The following is a 17,376-nucleotide window of genomic DNA, read 5'->3' on the forward strand; positions in this document are numbered from 1 at the left end:
CAGCGTCCCTTGTATAGACTAAGGCTGAATAGTGCAATTCGTTCTATCCCATTACACATGCAGTCGATCTCACTTGCAGGTCAACTGATCAATCAAGCAGGATTTATAAAGCGTGGCTAACTACCCTTGAGGGTATCCAGGGCTGATGAGGGATGATCCTTGTCCACCACCCAAAAGCGGGGCCATGGCCCAGATCCACGCCTTTCCCCCCGCAATGCAGTACTCACACACAGGATTAAAGTCAGGATCTAAAGTGGAGTGCCTACCATTTTCTCTAGATGCTGCGACTCCAGCCCCGCAGGAAGTATAGACGCAGAATGAAACTGCCCCATCATAACATCAGCTACATAAATTATTGCTTTACGGTAAACACGATTTTTAGCAGTGCCGTATGCCTGTGTACTCCTCCGGCCACGCTCCAAAATTAAATACGACTAAGTATCCCCACCACATTTTGCATAAAGAGGACATCCAAGTGAACATCTCTTGCAGCTACACCAGAGCACACTCTATCACTATATCTATAATCCTATAACCAAATCAGGTCAGTCCAAAGTACAGAGATCACTTCACTGTGGGTCAATCTCCCACCAGTGTGTTCACAACAATCAAATGTTTCAGTACTCCAATTTCAAAAGTGAACATCTTTTTGTAGTACCTAGAATCAGATTTGGGAGGGAAGGAATTTGCAGATATCTCGCTTTGATGATGTCAGAACCATGCTGGGCAGCTAAAAAGGTCGACATCATGGCAACTCCACCTTAAAGAGTTTTTTCAGATTGTGAATCCCAGACACATCACCAAATCTCTCGCTGTGACCTTTGATTGGCGCTCGGTCTCTGCCTAGGCCGGGAGTGAGGCTGAGCAGAAGCGAAGAACATGCCAACCCTACGGCAGCTTTAGGGAGATAAGCTCCCTCCACACCCTATGGAAGACCAAAGCAAGAGTGAAGTGAGGGCAGCGGAGAGGGTTGGCCACACCCAGCAAAGATCTTGCCACTCCTAGGTGAGACGCACTTTCCTAAACTGTTGACCAGGGATTCTTTATCAATGCTGCTGAAAGAAACAAATGCCACAAACAGACGATCTGAAACGGACATCTGAGGGTTCCACATGGTCATTAAATAACACTGGGCTAGAAAAACAACATAGGACACCATCTCAGTGCAGGTACTTCTTCACTGTCCAGAACCTAAATGGTTCTAGGATTAGAAAAACATACTATTCAGCCCGCTATCTTGGTCAAGTGAGTATCATCCAATGCGATAAATCTATCACCAGAAGGAGAGTGTATCATCGCTTGCAGCGTAATATCTTTGGCCAATCAACTGTACACTCTCTGTTGCATTAGATTCAGTGGTACTGCGTTTGACTGAGCACACTGGTCTCACCTCTAAAAACCTTTATCCATTTCTCTGGGACTATTTTGCTGTTTTCGATGACTTGAAAGACATGTTTACACATATATACAGAATACTTTTTTGGGTGCACCCTCTGCCTCCTTAATTATTAACACCCTGACCACAGTCACCTCTTGCTTTTGAAACACCGTAGGTTGAGCGCCTAGAGTACCACAGATTCTCAGTATGGAGGCCACACTATATGGCTATTATAGACAAATGAGAAATTGATCAGGTCAGTCTAGGCAGAGGGTCTCTGGATGCGGATCCAGAAGCGCCTGGTACTAAACTCTGCAAGTTTTGGTTCAATGGGAAAGAGCTTGGAGAGGGAATAAATACAAGGTATCAAAGCTTACATATGGAAGAGCAGAAAGAATCTGAAGTTGACGGAACACGCAAGAAACATAAAAACTTGGAGTTAGGGAGAGTGGAAGGAAACCTGTAAAAGAGATAAGAGTACTCCTGTTTGGGGAGGAGAGGGCGAAATACAAACGTTCACTATTCAATAGGAAGTTTTGCAAAAGAGAAACCCTTTTGCTATTGAAATGGACACAATTAAAGAAATGCTGCACGTTTATGTGTGATGTAAACCCTACCTCGGAATTGTGGGGTATTCAGAGCACTACTATGGAAGGGTGGAGCAGGAGAGGCAAGCAATATGCAGGCGTACATTGAAATTACTATATAACTATATCTTGTTAATACAGAATTGGTATTTCTAAGAAATCTACACAAGGCTTTTCATTTAGAAGTCATACAGCTACAGTCACAGCCATAAAGGCCTGCTTTGTGAGCAGCTCATGATAATTTTCTTTTAACCTGAAACTACAGTTATTCCAGGCACTGAAATAGCTGGGGCTAATTGAGGCAGGAGGGAGGTGAAAAAGGAACATAGATCAAATCTTAAAACTTGTCCACAGCTTTTGTTCTTGGAGTCTGTGATGTATTATTTTTTTACCCAAGCAGGCAGAACTCAAAGAGCGGCAGCCGGAAAATGCATTTTCATGAGCAAAAGGGGCAAGAGAATAAAGAGAAACTAAAAGGACAGAGGGAAAAACAGTGAGGCTGAAAAATGAAATAAAAGAACATAAAACGGACCCATTTGCATTAAAAAGGCGCTCTGAGACGCAGGCTCTTTTTGCGACAATCTCCGAAAAACACCTTTGAGACTCGTGTTTAGATTCCACTTTTCCTTTTTGTGGCAGAACAAGGAAGAAATCCTCCGGGAGAATCTTCACGCCCAGCAATTTCCAAGGTCTGTGGTGTGTGTAAATTGTAATCTTTGGGAGGAAAGTGCACCAGCAGCTGTTACCATGCGCATACCTGACGTGTGTCCTAGGCAAGACCTCATTTTGTGTTGGTGTGTTGCACTGTGGTCCTGGGTCCTTGGAGCGGACAAGTTTTACGCTGGCACTGGTAGAAATCTGGCACTGGCAGAAAGTGTGAAAAGCTGCTATTGTGGGAAGTGTCTGAAGCTGGCACCGGTGGTCAGTGTTTGGAGCATGGACAGGTGGACAGTTTAGTAGACAGAGCTACTGGGCAGTGTCAGAGCTTGTGCTACCAGGTGGCGAGAGAACCTGGCACTAGTGGGCGGTGAGAGAAGCTGGCACTAGTGGGCAGTGTCCTGAACTGGTGTATTGAGCGTGAGGGCCTGCAATGGTGTGGATCTCACACTGTTGTGGTGCGTTTCATCTTAGATGCACCATTCTTCTGAGAACGGACACTCTGTTGCAGATACTCAGTGCATTTGAATAGGAGGGGACCCCTCCCGCGAGGAGGGCCTCACAGCAAAGAGTATGCCACACTCTGAACCAAGACCAGGTTTTTTGGTTGGAGAATAATTGTAAGGTCTCAGTTACAACAGTCAAAACATAAAAAACGCCATAGTCAGAATTTTTACATCAAAGCCATAGTGTGCGTGCATTACCACTCCTAACCTGAATTAACATTCCAGATCAATCATAGACTCCTGTCTGACCATCCAACAGGTCTTCGAGCAGCGCATAATCCAGCACCCTGTGGAAACGAAGGGCCTGCACAGTGACACAAAAGAAAGAAATGCACCCAGAGGGCCTACCAGTGACTGGGATTCATTCAAACACTCCATTCATCAACCTTATGATTTAACCCAGCCTAGAGATGCACATTTCGTTTGAGAAAGATAATTAGTGCATCTTAAAGTGATGGTAAGTAGCTAAATGCTGACAGTAAATCTACCTTGTCCTGGGCATGGGGCCTTCTCCCCTGATCCCCTTCTGGCTCAGCAGTGTCTAGGTACCAACACCTCTAATGCACACACATATTTTCAGATTAGCCTTTCTCTTCAGCATATCTGTGTTCTCCAGGCTGCCACTCAAGCTGGAAGTGGGTGGAGCATTTAGCTAAAGGGTTTTAATTTGGTAAAAGTGATGAGAATCATCGAGAAGAGTGCTTCTTCTAGGTTAAGGTGACCACAGGAAATGGGGAAATGTGTAAGGCAACCAAACAAATTTCCCTTTTGAGGAAAGGTTAATATTGCATGGAACTGTCTTCTAGCAGGAGTAGTGAAGTAAAAACTACTGGCACATTTCAAAACGACCAAAGTGCTTTCAAGCCCTTTTATTTCGCAGGAGGTTATAAAACCTTCGAGCAGTTTCCCAAGACACTCACATTGCATGCTTCACATCACCAGAGTCCCACAATAAGGCCTGCCATCTGCAGAGGTCTGCAGTTATACTCAGTGGAGGGGATACAGCATGCAAACCTGTACATTGCTACCAAATATCCGGCACGTCTTCGGTGAATGTGATGCAAGGGGTGAGCAAACTCTGATTGGGGAAAATCTTATTGGACCAAATGGTGCCTCTTTGGACAATTTCAGACATCTGGATGTTTCCAAAGTTTAAGGAGACTGAAGCAGAATTCTCAGTTTCCATTTATATATTTTACAAACATACCTGGTTTACTCTGGATTCCAAGTGAGCAACAATAATACCAAATGAGCAATTGGAATTTCAATCACTTTTGCAATACACAATTTCATTTGAAATCTGAAGGCTAATTTGTACTTTTGATTTCTAAATCTTTAAATTATTTCTCAATTGTAATCCTAATTAGACCAAATTCATAATTTTCAGAAATCAAATGATGTGACATTAACAGCCTCTAAAATCATCCACTCACATGTAATATAGTATGAAAGCCACTACCTATCAGTCATCTCACCCTCTATCAGATCAGTGAGTACAGATGAAAAACGTCTATCATTTGTAATTCCAATTTGATTGCCCCAGGTACTGGACAGTTATCATCCCCAATATCTCACTTGACAATTATACTACTCAAAAAATATTTTTGCTCATTGCCACAGTTTCCTGGGTAATCAGACTGTTAACTTATGAAAAGCTATTTGCTCTGATGAGAAATGTAATGTTTTTGTTTGTGATGTTTTTTAGGCTTTGCCTACAAGGCAGCTTTTAGATGTCTGCAGGGAAAACCTCTCGTGGACCATGCCATAACGTTACAGTGGGCCTGTAGCACCCCATTGCTTTCCACCGACTAGTTTTATTGCCACTCTCATTGGCTTGCTTCTTATTCAATGGTTTGCCTTCCCCTTCTTGTATTGGCCCCTTCCCTGTAGCATAGCCTGGTTACCATTTTGATTGTGTGACTTGAATTTTCCACTGTTCACATTCAGGGAGTTTCTTTTTTCCCTTTACTTTCAGCCCTCCATCAGAGTGCATGATTTTTAGCTCTCCCTTGTGCACTGCTTGATACATCTAATCCATCAAGCATGCTCTTTGTTGCTACCTCATCCCTCCCCCATGCTCATCGATTGCTTATCCCACCGCCTTTTCTTTTTCAGCATTTTTAAGTTTTTCCCCCATTCACTGCCTCAAATGCCTCTGTTGGCTCCTTGCCCCTTTCAATCCCTACTGCATCCCTCCACCCACTCCTCTGGTGCTCCCTGAATCCTTGCAGATATCTAACCTATTTGTATTTATTTTATTTTCTGACAGCCTTGCAGAAGCCATTTGCTGACAGGCCATTCGTCTGTGCAAAAACTGAACATATTTTTTATTTAGTGAACCAAATGTTGGGTGTGTGCTAACATTGATCTGTAAATATAACCATGCACATCATTCCCAAGGCATGCATGCATGCATGGTGATGCCTGGGTGCCCATTAGTCATCACACCTTTCCGCACCCAGGGAACGACGTGAGTGAAGTGGGCACCTCTTAGTGCCCTTTTTCTTTCTGATACTACACAGTATTGGCAAAAAACTATTTGATTTTTGCTTATGCTGTACAGTATGGGCAAGGAGTATTGGCAAAGTCATCAGGTCAATTAGGCGCGATTTATTGGCACTGCCAATGCTTGTTTAAAGAGGTTGTCATACCACGTTGGGTCACTGGCGACTATTAAAATTGTTGCCACATTAGTTTGAAGCTCTTAGGATCCCTTCACGTCCCGACCTGTGAAAGTGACAGGCATCTGCACTCTGGTCCCAGATATGTCCTCCCATCTGTGAATTAGCATATGACAAGTTCCTCTGCAACAGCAGACTTAGGAGGTCCACAGCTTTTGGAGCGCGGGTCATTGTCAGCAGATATAAAGCGCGTAACATAACATCTTCATTGTCTTTTGTGATATAAAGAAATTCTCATCGAATAATTGGAACATTATCTTCTAAAACTGTACTGTTATCCATAGTAGAATATGCAATGGAGAGGTCACCAACTGTCCTATTGCTGAGACGATATCCCATTCTTGCAACCAATGTGGAATGCTGGGAGCACCCTGAGTAGGGAGAAGCGTGCATACCTTATGTGTAGGCCTGGGTGTGAAATTCCGCTCCGCTCGTGAAGTTTGTAGAGTTTTTTCCACTCCACGTAGTGGCTGAGTTTTTTCCTTGCTAGCGCTCACCAATATTAAGTTGGGGATTGCGTGTGTGCGAGGAAAATCTTACTCCAGCCCACCTCTCGCAGGATGGTTACCGATGGCAGTCGGTGATGGTCACTACCGCTCGTGTTGATAAACCTTCTGTTTGCGTCTGAGGAAGCTACTGCCTAAGTAGAACATCTACTCGAATGACTAAAAGAAGGAGCACCATTTTACGCTGATTTTAAAGCTTGGGACAAACACCTGGTGCTAAAAGTCGGCACGGACGGCGTGACCTAACGCACTCCGCCGCTTGCAGAACTCTGCGTAGCGCAGAAGATTTTTGGGGTCATGGAATGCCGCTCAGGCCTACTTATGTGAAAGTCAGAACGCTTACGAGAATCCCAGTAAGGCAGGTAGCTATAACTCATAAGAACCTCGGCTTACAAGCAATCAGATTGTACATTCACATCTACAAATCAGGCACCATTTGTGATTCGGGGAACACTAATGGAGTTTAGTTCTAGGCACTTTCCCAATGTTCATTCGGTACTCTGTAGTCCGCTGGTGTATTCCCGGTATGGGGCACCATGTCGGGCATGGATTTCCGACTACAGCAGACTTATAAAACACAATAATGTGGTTAAAAACAGCTGCTCCCACTTGATCGTGCTAGAGGACGCCATGTCATGGGGCAGCCTGGCAGAGGATGGCCGCGCGTGCGGAAGGCCTGGAAAGCGATGAGGCACGTTTCCAGGGACAACACGCTCCGGTCTCGGGCAGGCGTGCTGAAGTGCTCGGAGCCGCACAAAGGCCCCGAGGCAAGCTCACTCTGAACAAGCCATCATCCCTCAGCACACAGACAAACAGCGCTACTCGTTTCTTCCAGCTATTTCCAGATTTAAGTGAAAACATGCTGTTTACCAGCGCCTTATTGTAACGGAGCCCGGCAGTGCCTGAGGCCTGCTGCGCGAGGACATGAAGTGACGAGGCGGCGCTCACTTCTCCCCGCCAGTCTGCAAGCTCCTCCAAGCACCTGGAGGAAAGTCACCCATCCTAAGGGATGCCATGCTGGGCTGGGGGCTTCCACCTCCCGTCCGCAGAGACACATAGCGGGCTCTAGCGTAACACATTGTGAGCCCACTCCCCCACAAACTACATGGAGCACCCGCCCTCAGGCAGGAGCTCTCAGGCCAAGGTACTGTGCTGAGGGACCCCCCTGGAACTCACCACCCTCCCTGCGCGGGGTCTGCGGGTCCTATGTTATGCCATCAAGGACAGGTGCAGCTTTTGATCAGCTGGCCTGCACCTTAGTGGCACACTAGGGCTTTTGGGTGGGGGGGCGACCACTGGGAGGCCTGCCCTGCCTAGGGGATTTTGGGCTGGGGGACAGACAGAACCCAGTTGGGCTTGTTCGGCTGTCTCTGGGCTTAGTTTGGGCGGCTTGGGCTAGTTTGGGCTGGCGTTGGGCTAGCAGGTATTTAGCCGGCCATGTTAGGTCACTAACCACCATTTCGGTGGTAGTGACACGACAGCCGGTTGAGGGAGGGAAGTAGTGTGGGAGCTTTTGTCCCGCCCCAAAGTAAAGTTTTTTTTTCTGGAAGTCTCTGTGGGGGTGGAGACAGCTTTTAGTTTTATTGAGCAAATTTGGGTAGTTTTATTGGGAACAGTTGCATTGGGGGGGAAGCATGTACTTTGGTTGTCGCTTGCAACAGGTGCAGGTGAGGCTATGTTGTGATGGGGCGTTTTTCCTGGGTATAGTTGGTACAGCAGTTACAGTTACAATTTATTGGTTGGGAAGGTCATTCCAGGAGCACGCAGGAAGGGGAAAGAGCATAGGAAGTTTACATAGATAGATAGGTGAAGAAAGGTTAAGAAGTTTTGCAGAGGGAACAATTTTAGGGGAGGGAGTAAGGTAGGAGGATAATATTTAGTGAGGTTTAGTTTTGTACGGCACTGGACAAGGAGAATGAAAGGTGCACCTGTTTGCAATAAAGCGGCCTTTTCCACACCAAGAACTTAGGCTGCGGTCTGTGCTGCACCCCTTTTAACCCAATCCCCACAGACACACACAGCGCTACATAACAAATCCCACATCTCTAGCACAAATTCAAAACTAGCACCCTCTGAAAGCTCCCGATTTTAGCAAGTGAGAGGACTCAAGGTGAAGGAAATTAAATGATTTCCCCTTGACCGAAAAATGTTGTTAATTGGGAAATGAAGGGTTAAACGCACATCTCTTCTAGTGCTCCACCTGTTCCAAAATATTTTACTTTTAATACATTCACAGTTGTAACACACTGTCTGAACTGGAATGCCAGAAAATACATTTGGAGTACTACAGAAAATCTTTACCACTAGAAACACGAGCATCGAAAATTTGATTCAGCTGCTAAGCTGACCTAATTACCTGGATGTGTGTTCCCCAAACCTCTTTTCTGAAAGTTTCAATGAAAATTTTTCCACATGTACAGAATTTTTCAAAGTGCTTTCCATAAGGCTGCTCTGGAGACCAGTGGCAAAGCAGACACAGTAAATGCCCTAGCTGCTTTCATATCATTGTTTATGATAACGATGACAGAGCGAGACGGTCCCAAACCTCAGCGGTGGAGCGTGGGTTGCCAGCACCTGGGTTGGACCGTTAGCACCTCCGGAGTCCCTTCCACCAGAACAATATTGAGACCCTTACCCAAAAGCACATCTATTAGATTTTAAGAACATTTTTAAATTTTGTGCCCCTAAGAATATTGCACGCGTGGCATTACCGACACTACCCACTATGCCAAAATTCACTGGAAAAGTGCTGGTGCCTGCTCTGCACAGTCACCTTTTATATAGGACTAACAACGAAGACTAAGTGCCATTGTTATCCAACCAAGTGACGCGAATTTCATCAATTTACAAAAGATAATGGGACCAAAGCCTGACTCAGCACCACCATGATCTGAATATGGCACCCACTGAAACCCCACTGCCCCGCGTGGGCAGTATTATGGAACTCTAAATGTAGGTGGGTGTGTAAGACGGACCCTGCCCACATCTTCCCCAGAGAGGTGCCACCTGTGAAGAATGTGGAGGGACCTTGTCACCCCAGTCACTTTCAGGCCAAGGATGACAAGTGATTCAGGGCCCCCAAGAACCAGGAGCCCGATGGAACCCCTTTTTTACACAGTGGGATTGGTCGGGCCCTGCATCTTTCTGGGCAGCATCGCCTTATTGACTGGCAGCAAAGTTTTTCTGGTGCGGTTCTGTTAAAATAGACTTGTTGTTGATGCTGTGCAGCATTGGATGGAAGACAAATTTAGGGCACGATGATACAACCATAGAATACCAAGTGCGTACATGCGTGAGGACTGATGTGCACACATGCATCATCACACAAGCATGTGCGAGCATTGTCATGCTTCTGCACCATTTTTTTTGTTTATTGATCCATAATGGATTGGTAATTAAAAAAAAGACACTGGAGTAGCACGAAAGCGCTTTTTTATAATGTTGAAGGGCAACAATTTGCTGCAGCATCCTCCAAATAAGTTAAAATAAAATAAAATATCCCAATAGAGGAGCCAAATGGGGGGGTGGGGGGGGGGGCGAGAAAGGGTGAAGCAATGGAGAGTGGAAAAGATCAAATAAAAATTAAGGTAGAAGGGGAGGAAAGGAAAATCAGCACTTGAAGGCCAGAGCAGCATGGGGCAGGGAAGGAGAGCGCAACATTGAAAGCAGGAGTGGCTACTTGGTCGGGTGAGGTGGGGGGGGGGGTTTAAAAGAACAAGCGGGAGAGAGCTGGAACACACATGCACTCTCATGGAAGGTGTAAACAAAAGAAGTGAAAGGCAAACCATTGAATAAGTGGCGAGCGAATGAGAGTGACAAAAAAGCCAATCATAAATGGTCTTCTGCAACCAGACAACAAGGACTAAAAATGAGGACAATAATTTTCCCTGGGTTTAGAGCTGACAGTTGGTGCCAGAAGGCCAGTTTGCAACACCAGCGTTGGTGACCTTTGCATAGTCCATCAGATCGCGCGGAAGAGGAGCTTCTCTGGACTAGGACAGAACTTTTTTGGGCCAAGGACTATTCCAAAGGGGCAGAGAACTCATAGGGCTAAAAATTAATGTTAGCAATATAGCACTTTTGCACACTTTTAGAAAAAGGTTGTTTTCAAGGTTTTGACAACGAAAATGATGAACATTAATTTTGCACTTATGGTATGTGCTTCATGCATTGTGTATTATTTAATACAGGTGGCCTTAGGTTTTCCAAAGCCACTGAGTTTACGCTTTCCTTTGCAGGGAGCACCCACTGTTCCGCTCCACAGCTGCCTAGGGGTTAAACAAGGATTTTAACCATCTCTGCGGTATTACAGGTTAGATTAGAGGAAAAGATCTGGATCAAAACAGTGCAGGCACCCCATCCTCGTCACCAGCATTATATGATAGACAAGCGACAAATCCTCGCAGGCAACCATAAGTAAAAGCTCCAGGGTTCCATGACGCACAATAACATCACATGGGGATTCCATTAAGTAGCAATCTAGAATGATGAACAGGATTTTACGGACGAAACTAGAGCTACAATCACAGGGTAAAATAGTTAAAGAGTACTATAGCACATCAACAGATCTACACACGCCATACACATAGACCCACATACATCCAACACAACCTCACAGAACACTAATACAAGCTGATAACCGCTTGGCTATAAGGTAGGGAATACTATGCCTGCACTATTGAGAAATTGTTCCTTGAGATTCGTGTTTCCACAGTTTGCAACTCTTAGGGCTTTACTCGAAGCCTGATGATTTTTGAAGCTTCACATTGATTCCTTTTTATGGATAAGATTGTTTGTTTCACGCTGTCTGACGTCTAAAACCCAGTTGCCTGAAGACAGACTTTATTCACCCCTGTAACGCACGTTAATCGCATCACAGCACGGAACTGTAGGGGATGTATGTTCACAAACAGAATCGCGAAAGCCACGGATGGTGAGGAATGGATTTGTAGTAGACCACAGGGAGCCACCCCCTGAATGCCTTTCGAGCTCATCTCCACGGTTCTTTACGGCGCTGGCTGGGACCTGGTTGTGTTGGCGGTGTTCTGGGTGTGTGCATAGCTCAGGTGTGTTTGTTGTGCCCTGACTAAGGTGGCAGTTTGGGCTGTCACTGAACAGATCAGACAAATCTTGATTGCTTCAGAGCCTTGACTCCTGGAAGAGTGCAGATCACCATCACAGACAGCACCTGCCTGTCCACAAGCATGAATGTTGCCATGGCTACTGAAACAGACACATTCAAGGGCCTGGTTCTATGATAGTGTATTGTATGATTTTTTCTTCTTTTCTTTTCTCAGACAGATTTGTCGCGGGGTCGTTTGCAGCCGCTCTCTGGGCTGCAAAGCTGGAGGGCTTTCTTAGGGCCGAGGAGCAACGGAGTCCAGCTGCGCCCATCCAGGGCCGCGGAAGGGGCGCGCTCTCTCCACGCCGCCTCCTGCGCAGCTTGCATTCGTTGTGAAAAGCCTGGGTTCACCGTTTCCTTTGACTCCTGCGTGCTCTTCCATCAATTAAAGGCTGGAGTATTTTTCATCTGGGAGTGTTGGTGTAACCTTCAACTGAGGGGGTGAAGTAATTGCCTCCTCAGAGTGAAGTGAGATCTTCTTCCAATTCTAGACAGGAGTACTTTTAACCTGTGACGGATGACCGAATTCCCTCAAAGCAAAGGGTTAAGTAATTGTCTACTCTTGGTGTTGTGATATGTGCTCGTCAGGTGACCACAGGAGTGAATTTCTCCTCCATGCGAAGTCTCCTCCAGGGATGTAGCAGAGGGCACAGTGTTTCTTTCCTTCACACTGACTAGATCGGGCCAAAGACCTGCTCTAGAGCCCTACCACGTCACTGCTGCTTGCGTCACGCCTCGTTCTAAACACTGTTCAATCATGGTCCCATGTCGCAGGTCTTGCTCTGGATGAACACTGCTGTTCAACTAATCCCACCTGAATCACAATGACCCTCAGCACACGGATGCCCTCACGGGTGATAAGCAGCGCTTTATAAATCCGACGTGACTATTTCAAGGAAGACCACATAGTTTTTCCTTCTCGCTTTGGCATTTCCCCCTAGCCAGCTATAGGGATCAGAGGGGCACGATTAGTTCCTGTGCCCCCCAGCCACGGCTCGTGCAGGGAGTTTCTGTGGGGCGGGGGAGGGACAGGGTGGGGGGGGGGGGCTAAAAACTGGAGTATGGATAATTGAAGGTAAGTAAACAATTTAATAAATAAAATGGATTTCGTAGCGCGCCCTGCATCACATTTTGCGATGCAGGGCACGCTACGAAATTGGTTTTATTGTTTACTTACCTTCATACTCCAGTTTTTAGCACCTCCCACCCTGCCCCTCCCCCGCCCTGCCTCTCCGCCCCACCGAAACTCCCTCCACGGGCCGTGGCTGGTGCCCCCTCTGAAGCACTTTATCTGTTGAAGTAAATGTTTTCCAAGCATCTACCACCTGTCAATAAAAGAAGGGAATCAGTGACGTTCACTTCTTTCCTTGCTCAGTCAATAACTCGACTTTAGGCCTGCACTGGCTTCCCTTAAATTGTTTTTTTAAACATGGAGTGAGAAGTGTTGCAGTAGACAGCAGCGGTAGTTATAACCCCCCCCCCCCCCCCCCCCCCGCATATCCGGTGATGTAACCACTGGCATCCCCACACCTGTGGCGGTGCTCTACTTGAGGTACGCAAGAAACTGAAGGCTCTGTCTGGCTCAGCTCGAGTTACTTGTCAATGTCAAAGCAAAAACAAGCTAAGCTAAAGTGTTTGCACATTTTCTATTATTTCCTAGCAATCAAAAATGTAAAATCGGCCCATTTGAACTGCTGCTGTCTGTGTACATCAGACCTCTACACTTAATCCCTGCCTCTATTAAGATACTTATCCCTCTGGAAGAGACCTTTAGTTTGTGTGACTGAGGTGTTGAACTTCTCCTAATGTCAGCCTCTTTGGTAAGTATGGGGAAGACAAAAAGACCAAAGGAAAAAAGAAATTGAATAGTGGGCGACTTTTTCTCAACATTGTACGGTTTTTAAAAAAAACGTCTTGCATCAGCTCTATTTACCACGTAAAGCATGCATTCAGGAGGTAGCAACCCCTACCGCGCTTAAGGCACTAAAGAAGGTGCAGTGGGGTTCATGACACCCTGGCTTTAACTTCTATATTGGTAATTCTAGAAATGCTGAGGAAATTGAGAAAAATACACATGAGAGGGACAAAAAATTGGTCAGGCTGAATAAGACCATTTTTAATCCAGAGATGAATATGAATAAGTTGGATGTTGGCTCTAGACAGCTGCACATCCACCTTCTTGAGCTGATCTCTGAAGTGGAAGACGTTAGGGACTTGAGCAGACAAATGTCTGGAAAGCCACATCTTTCCTGCAAATCCTTGGGTTCCTGTTAGTAGAAGGGGGACCAGGTTCGAAGGGCTTCCTCGGGAAGGGCTTAGAGACTCAATGTGACATGGTTTAGGAGGACCAAAACTAGATTTATTGGACTGCTACCTCATCCGTTCTGAAACAGAGACGTCCTGGGGCAAATATGGCGAGCATTCTGGCCATCACCTAGGTTGAACTAACTGATGTACTCAAAGAGGAAAGGTTTTAGAGTGTTACAGAAAGTGAGGCGATTTCCAAAAAGCCAGTAGGTCCCCAATAATGCCCAGCAAGCCCTCAATGTATTGTCTCGAGGGAGGATCGCATTCCCGCCCAAAAAAGCAAAAGTTACTATGTTGGACGTGTTGAACAATTCAGAGTAGATTTGTTTTCTAATTCCCAAGTGAAATAGGAACACAAGAGTAATGAGAAGTCCTTTTAGCACCTGAGCTGCCCCGGAAGGTCCGCCTTGTTTACCATCACCGCATCGGCGTCTCCTGCCATTTACCTCTAGAAGGTAAGATCCATCTCTGTCATGGCGTCAAGGCGAGTGTCATGGCTGTGCAGCTCGCTAATGTTCCCTGCATCTACATGGATAATGACACAAAGCAGAGATGTCTTCGTCCCACGGATAATTAGGTGCAAGAAAAACAAATTAAAAATAGCAGATGCGAGCGATAACAGAAAAACATTTATGCTCCTGTCTGCGTCTGACGATGCTGATTTACCCGTTTAACATTTTGAGAGCAAATGATTAAAGAAAATCTGCATAGAGTGATTGAAAGATAAGACTGGCAAGCAGAAATAAAACTCACACCACCACCACAATCTGCAGTTTACCATGAGCATGCTCACATAAGGCAAGCCTGAACAACTAACTACCCGTAATGTTGTGATTTTTTTTTTATTGTCAAAGAGCAGTACAAAAGCACACGAGAGCAGTACAAAGCACATTTATTTATTTATTTATTTATTATTGCAATTTGTAGAGCGCGAACAAATGCCCAAGGGCGTCTCGGCGCTAAAGAGCACTTGTTTTACTATGCGAAGCTAGGTTTGGCATACTGCTCATGGCCACCTGGGTTATTAGAGCTCTTGTGGTTGCTTTAGGAATCCAAATAAAAAGAACACCACTAGCCTGCATGATAACCAGCAAACCAATGTTTGCTTTTCATTGGAGACCAGTGCTTTTCCCTCTAAGAAGGATGACTACACAAATAACCATATGCTGGAAATCTTGTTCATTCAGGTTAACTGCAATCACATTGGGAGGGAATCACGCTGTGGTGTTGCGCTCTAGTCTACGAGCGTGAACGCGATGACGCGTCACGCTATGGACAAGAGCGAGGCGCGTGCGCAGCGTAGAGTATAAGAAGAAAGGCGCGAAGGTGTGAGCGCCATTGGTGACCGATGCAGCACATAGCTAGACGCTCGGCGCTCTTTAACGATTTTGAGCTATGGTTGATGTTCAATAAAACTAGTTGAACTCTACTACGACTCCGAGCACTGTGTCATAAGGGGGAGCCTTAACATACATTACAGTGGCGACGAGGATTGGGATTTCCCCACTGTGCACGCTCAGCCGAACCGAGAGTCGAGTCCCGGAGATGGAGAGGAACTTCCCTCGTCGAGACATCAACGGACGAGAAGCACCAGCAACGCGAAATCGTAGAGCGCGGCAGAAGCGCACCACCACCACTTGGCAGCGGACCAGCCACGGGCCACACCTCAGGTCAGTGCGGTCCCGGAGAAGAGGGGTCCCCCAGCCTGCACGCTGGCAACTAAAGGCACTGTCCAGACTCCAGAAGAGTGCGAACAAAACTCCAACCCTCCACGAGGCGCAGAGGACAACACCCCAGCCAGTCCCAGAAGCCAAGGAGACGCTGCAACTAGGGCAGAAGGCCCCAGTGCAACGAATAACCCCAGGGCCCAGACAGAAGCGCCAAAAGACGTACCCAAGATGGCGAACCAATCATCCGCGCTGATGGCACTCATCCCCTTCTTACCCAGGCCAGGTGAACCCCAAATGAAATGGGAAGACTGGAGGGAATATTTCAGGAACTACATAGAAGCACTCGAAGATGAGAACGGAGGACCATACGCCCCAGCGCGAAAGAAGAGACTGTTGCTCCACAACTTAGGCCCAGAGGGGGTGAGAGTGTTCGCCAACATAGTTCCTAAGGAACGCGAAGCGACAGAGGACGATGTGTTCCAAAATGCGCTGGAAGATCTAGATAACCACTTTCGTCCGGCAGTGTGCGTTTCCATAGACCGCTACAATTTCCAACAAAGGAAACAAGAAACAGGGGAGTCAATCGACGACTACGTAGCCGCTCTGTGGCGCCTGGCCATCACGTGCAAGTACGGAACACTGCAAGATGAGTACATAAAAGACCAGATTGTGATTAAGCATGGGCGGAAAATCCGTTTCGCTCGCGGATTTTGCGGATTTTCGGTAAATTCGCAATCCGCGAGATTTGCGAATCTCCCGCAAAATCCGCAAATCCGCGAGCAGCGGATTTTGCTCGCACTGTTCGCGTGAGTTCGCGGCTTCCCAGTACAACTTCGCGCCCCGCGAATAAGTGCAAAATTGCAGAAATACGATCTTAGCAAAACTGAAACTACTTACCAGGTTCAAAAGTTCAGGCTCATCATTAGTAGCCATTTCCTGTAGTGCTTCCTGAGGGGCCCCTCCAGAGTTCAGTTGCCAGTTGCAACTATTATGTGACCCTGCTCTAAACCTCAGAATAGTTACACATATGCCACAAAGGTCCTGAATTACAGCTAAGGGAGACAAGCAGGAGCCAGGCTGGAAGTTCAAATCCATTAATCAACCCCTAATTCATTATTGTCAGTTGGGGCAGGGCAGGTGTTGTAACTAATTTTGCAACAATGAAAGCACTTAGCAAGTGCAAAAGATCACTAATCAGGAAGCACCAAGGAAGCAGGTGCCAGCTAAAAAAATATTCTGTGACACATTAATCAGCCCCAAATTAATTCAGGTCACTTGAGGCAGGGAAGGTGTGCTTGCGTTGCCACAATAATGTACACTGACTGGACAACCAGAGGGTGCTGTTATGAAACAGAGGGTGGCATGGGTGGGCCAGAGGGTGGCATGAGTAGTCAGAGAGTGGCAGTGGTGAAGAAGAGTGTCCCAAACAGGCTGGACACGTAGAAACAACAAGTTCGCGAAACTTGCGACCCGACAGGTAAGTTTGCAAATTGCGAAATTGTACAAAACCCTCGCGAACTGGCAGAAACCCGGGCAAACACACAAAAAAAATCCGCAAATTCGCGAGAATTCGCGGATTTTGCGGATTGCGAGTTCGCTAATCCGCAAAATTCGCGAACGCGAGATTCGCAAAATTCGCCCATGCTTAATTGTGATGCACACCACCAACAAATCGATCCAGGACAAACTATGGGCACAAAGCGAAACATCGCTTAAGGACGTCATAGCCATGGTGAAAAAAGCAGAGATGTCGAAGCGCTGCGCAGACGCGGCCAAACGAGAAAACACACAGAAACAAATGGTCAACAAAATCGACGAAGCCCCGACCATGCACAAACAAAAAAGTTCCTATGGTGACCAGAAGCAAGAACCCAGATGGACAGGGAAACAGACAAGTCGAACGCCCACAGAAAACAAGTTCTCATGCTACAGGTGCGGCAGCACGGCCCACTCGGCACAAGA

This window comes from Lissotriton vulgaris, chromosome 7, assembly GCF_964263255.1.
Source record: "Lissotriton vulgaris chromosome 7, aLisVul1.2, whole genome shotgun sequence".
In the NCBI taxonomy this organism is placed as follows: domain Eukaryota; kingdom Metazoa; phylum Chordata; class Amphibia; order Caudata; family Salamandridae; genus Lissotriton; species Lissotriton vulgaris.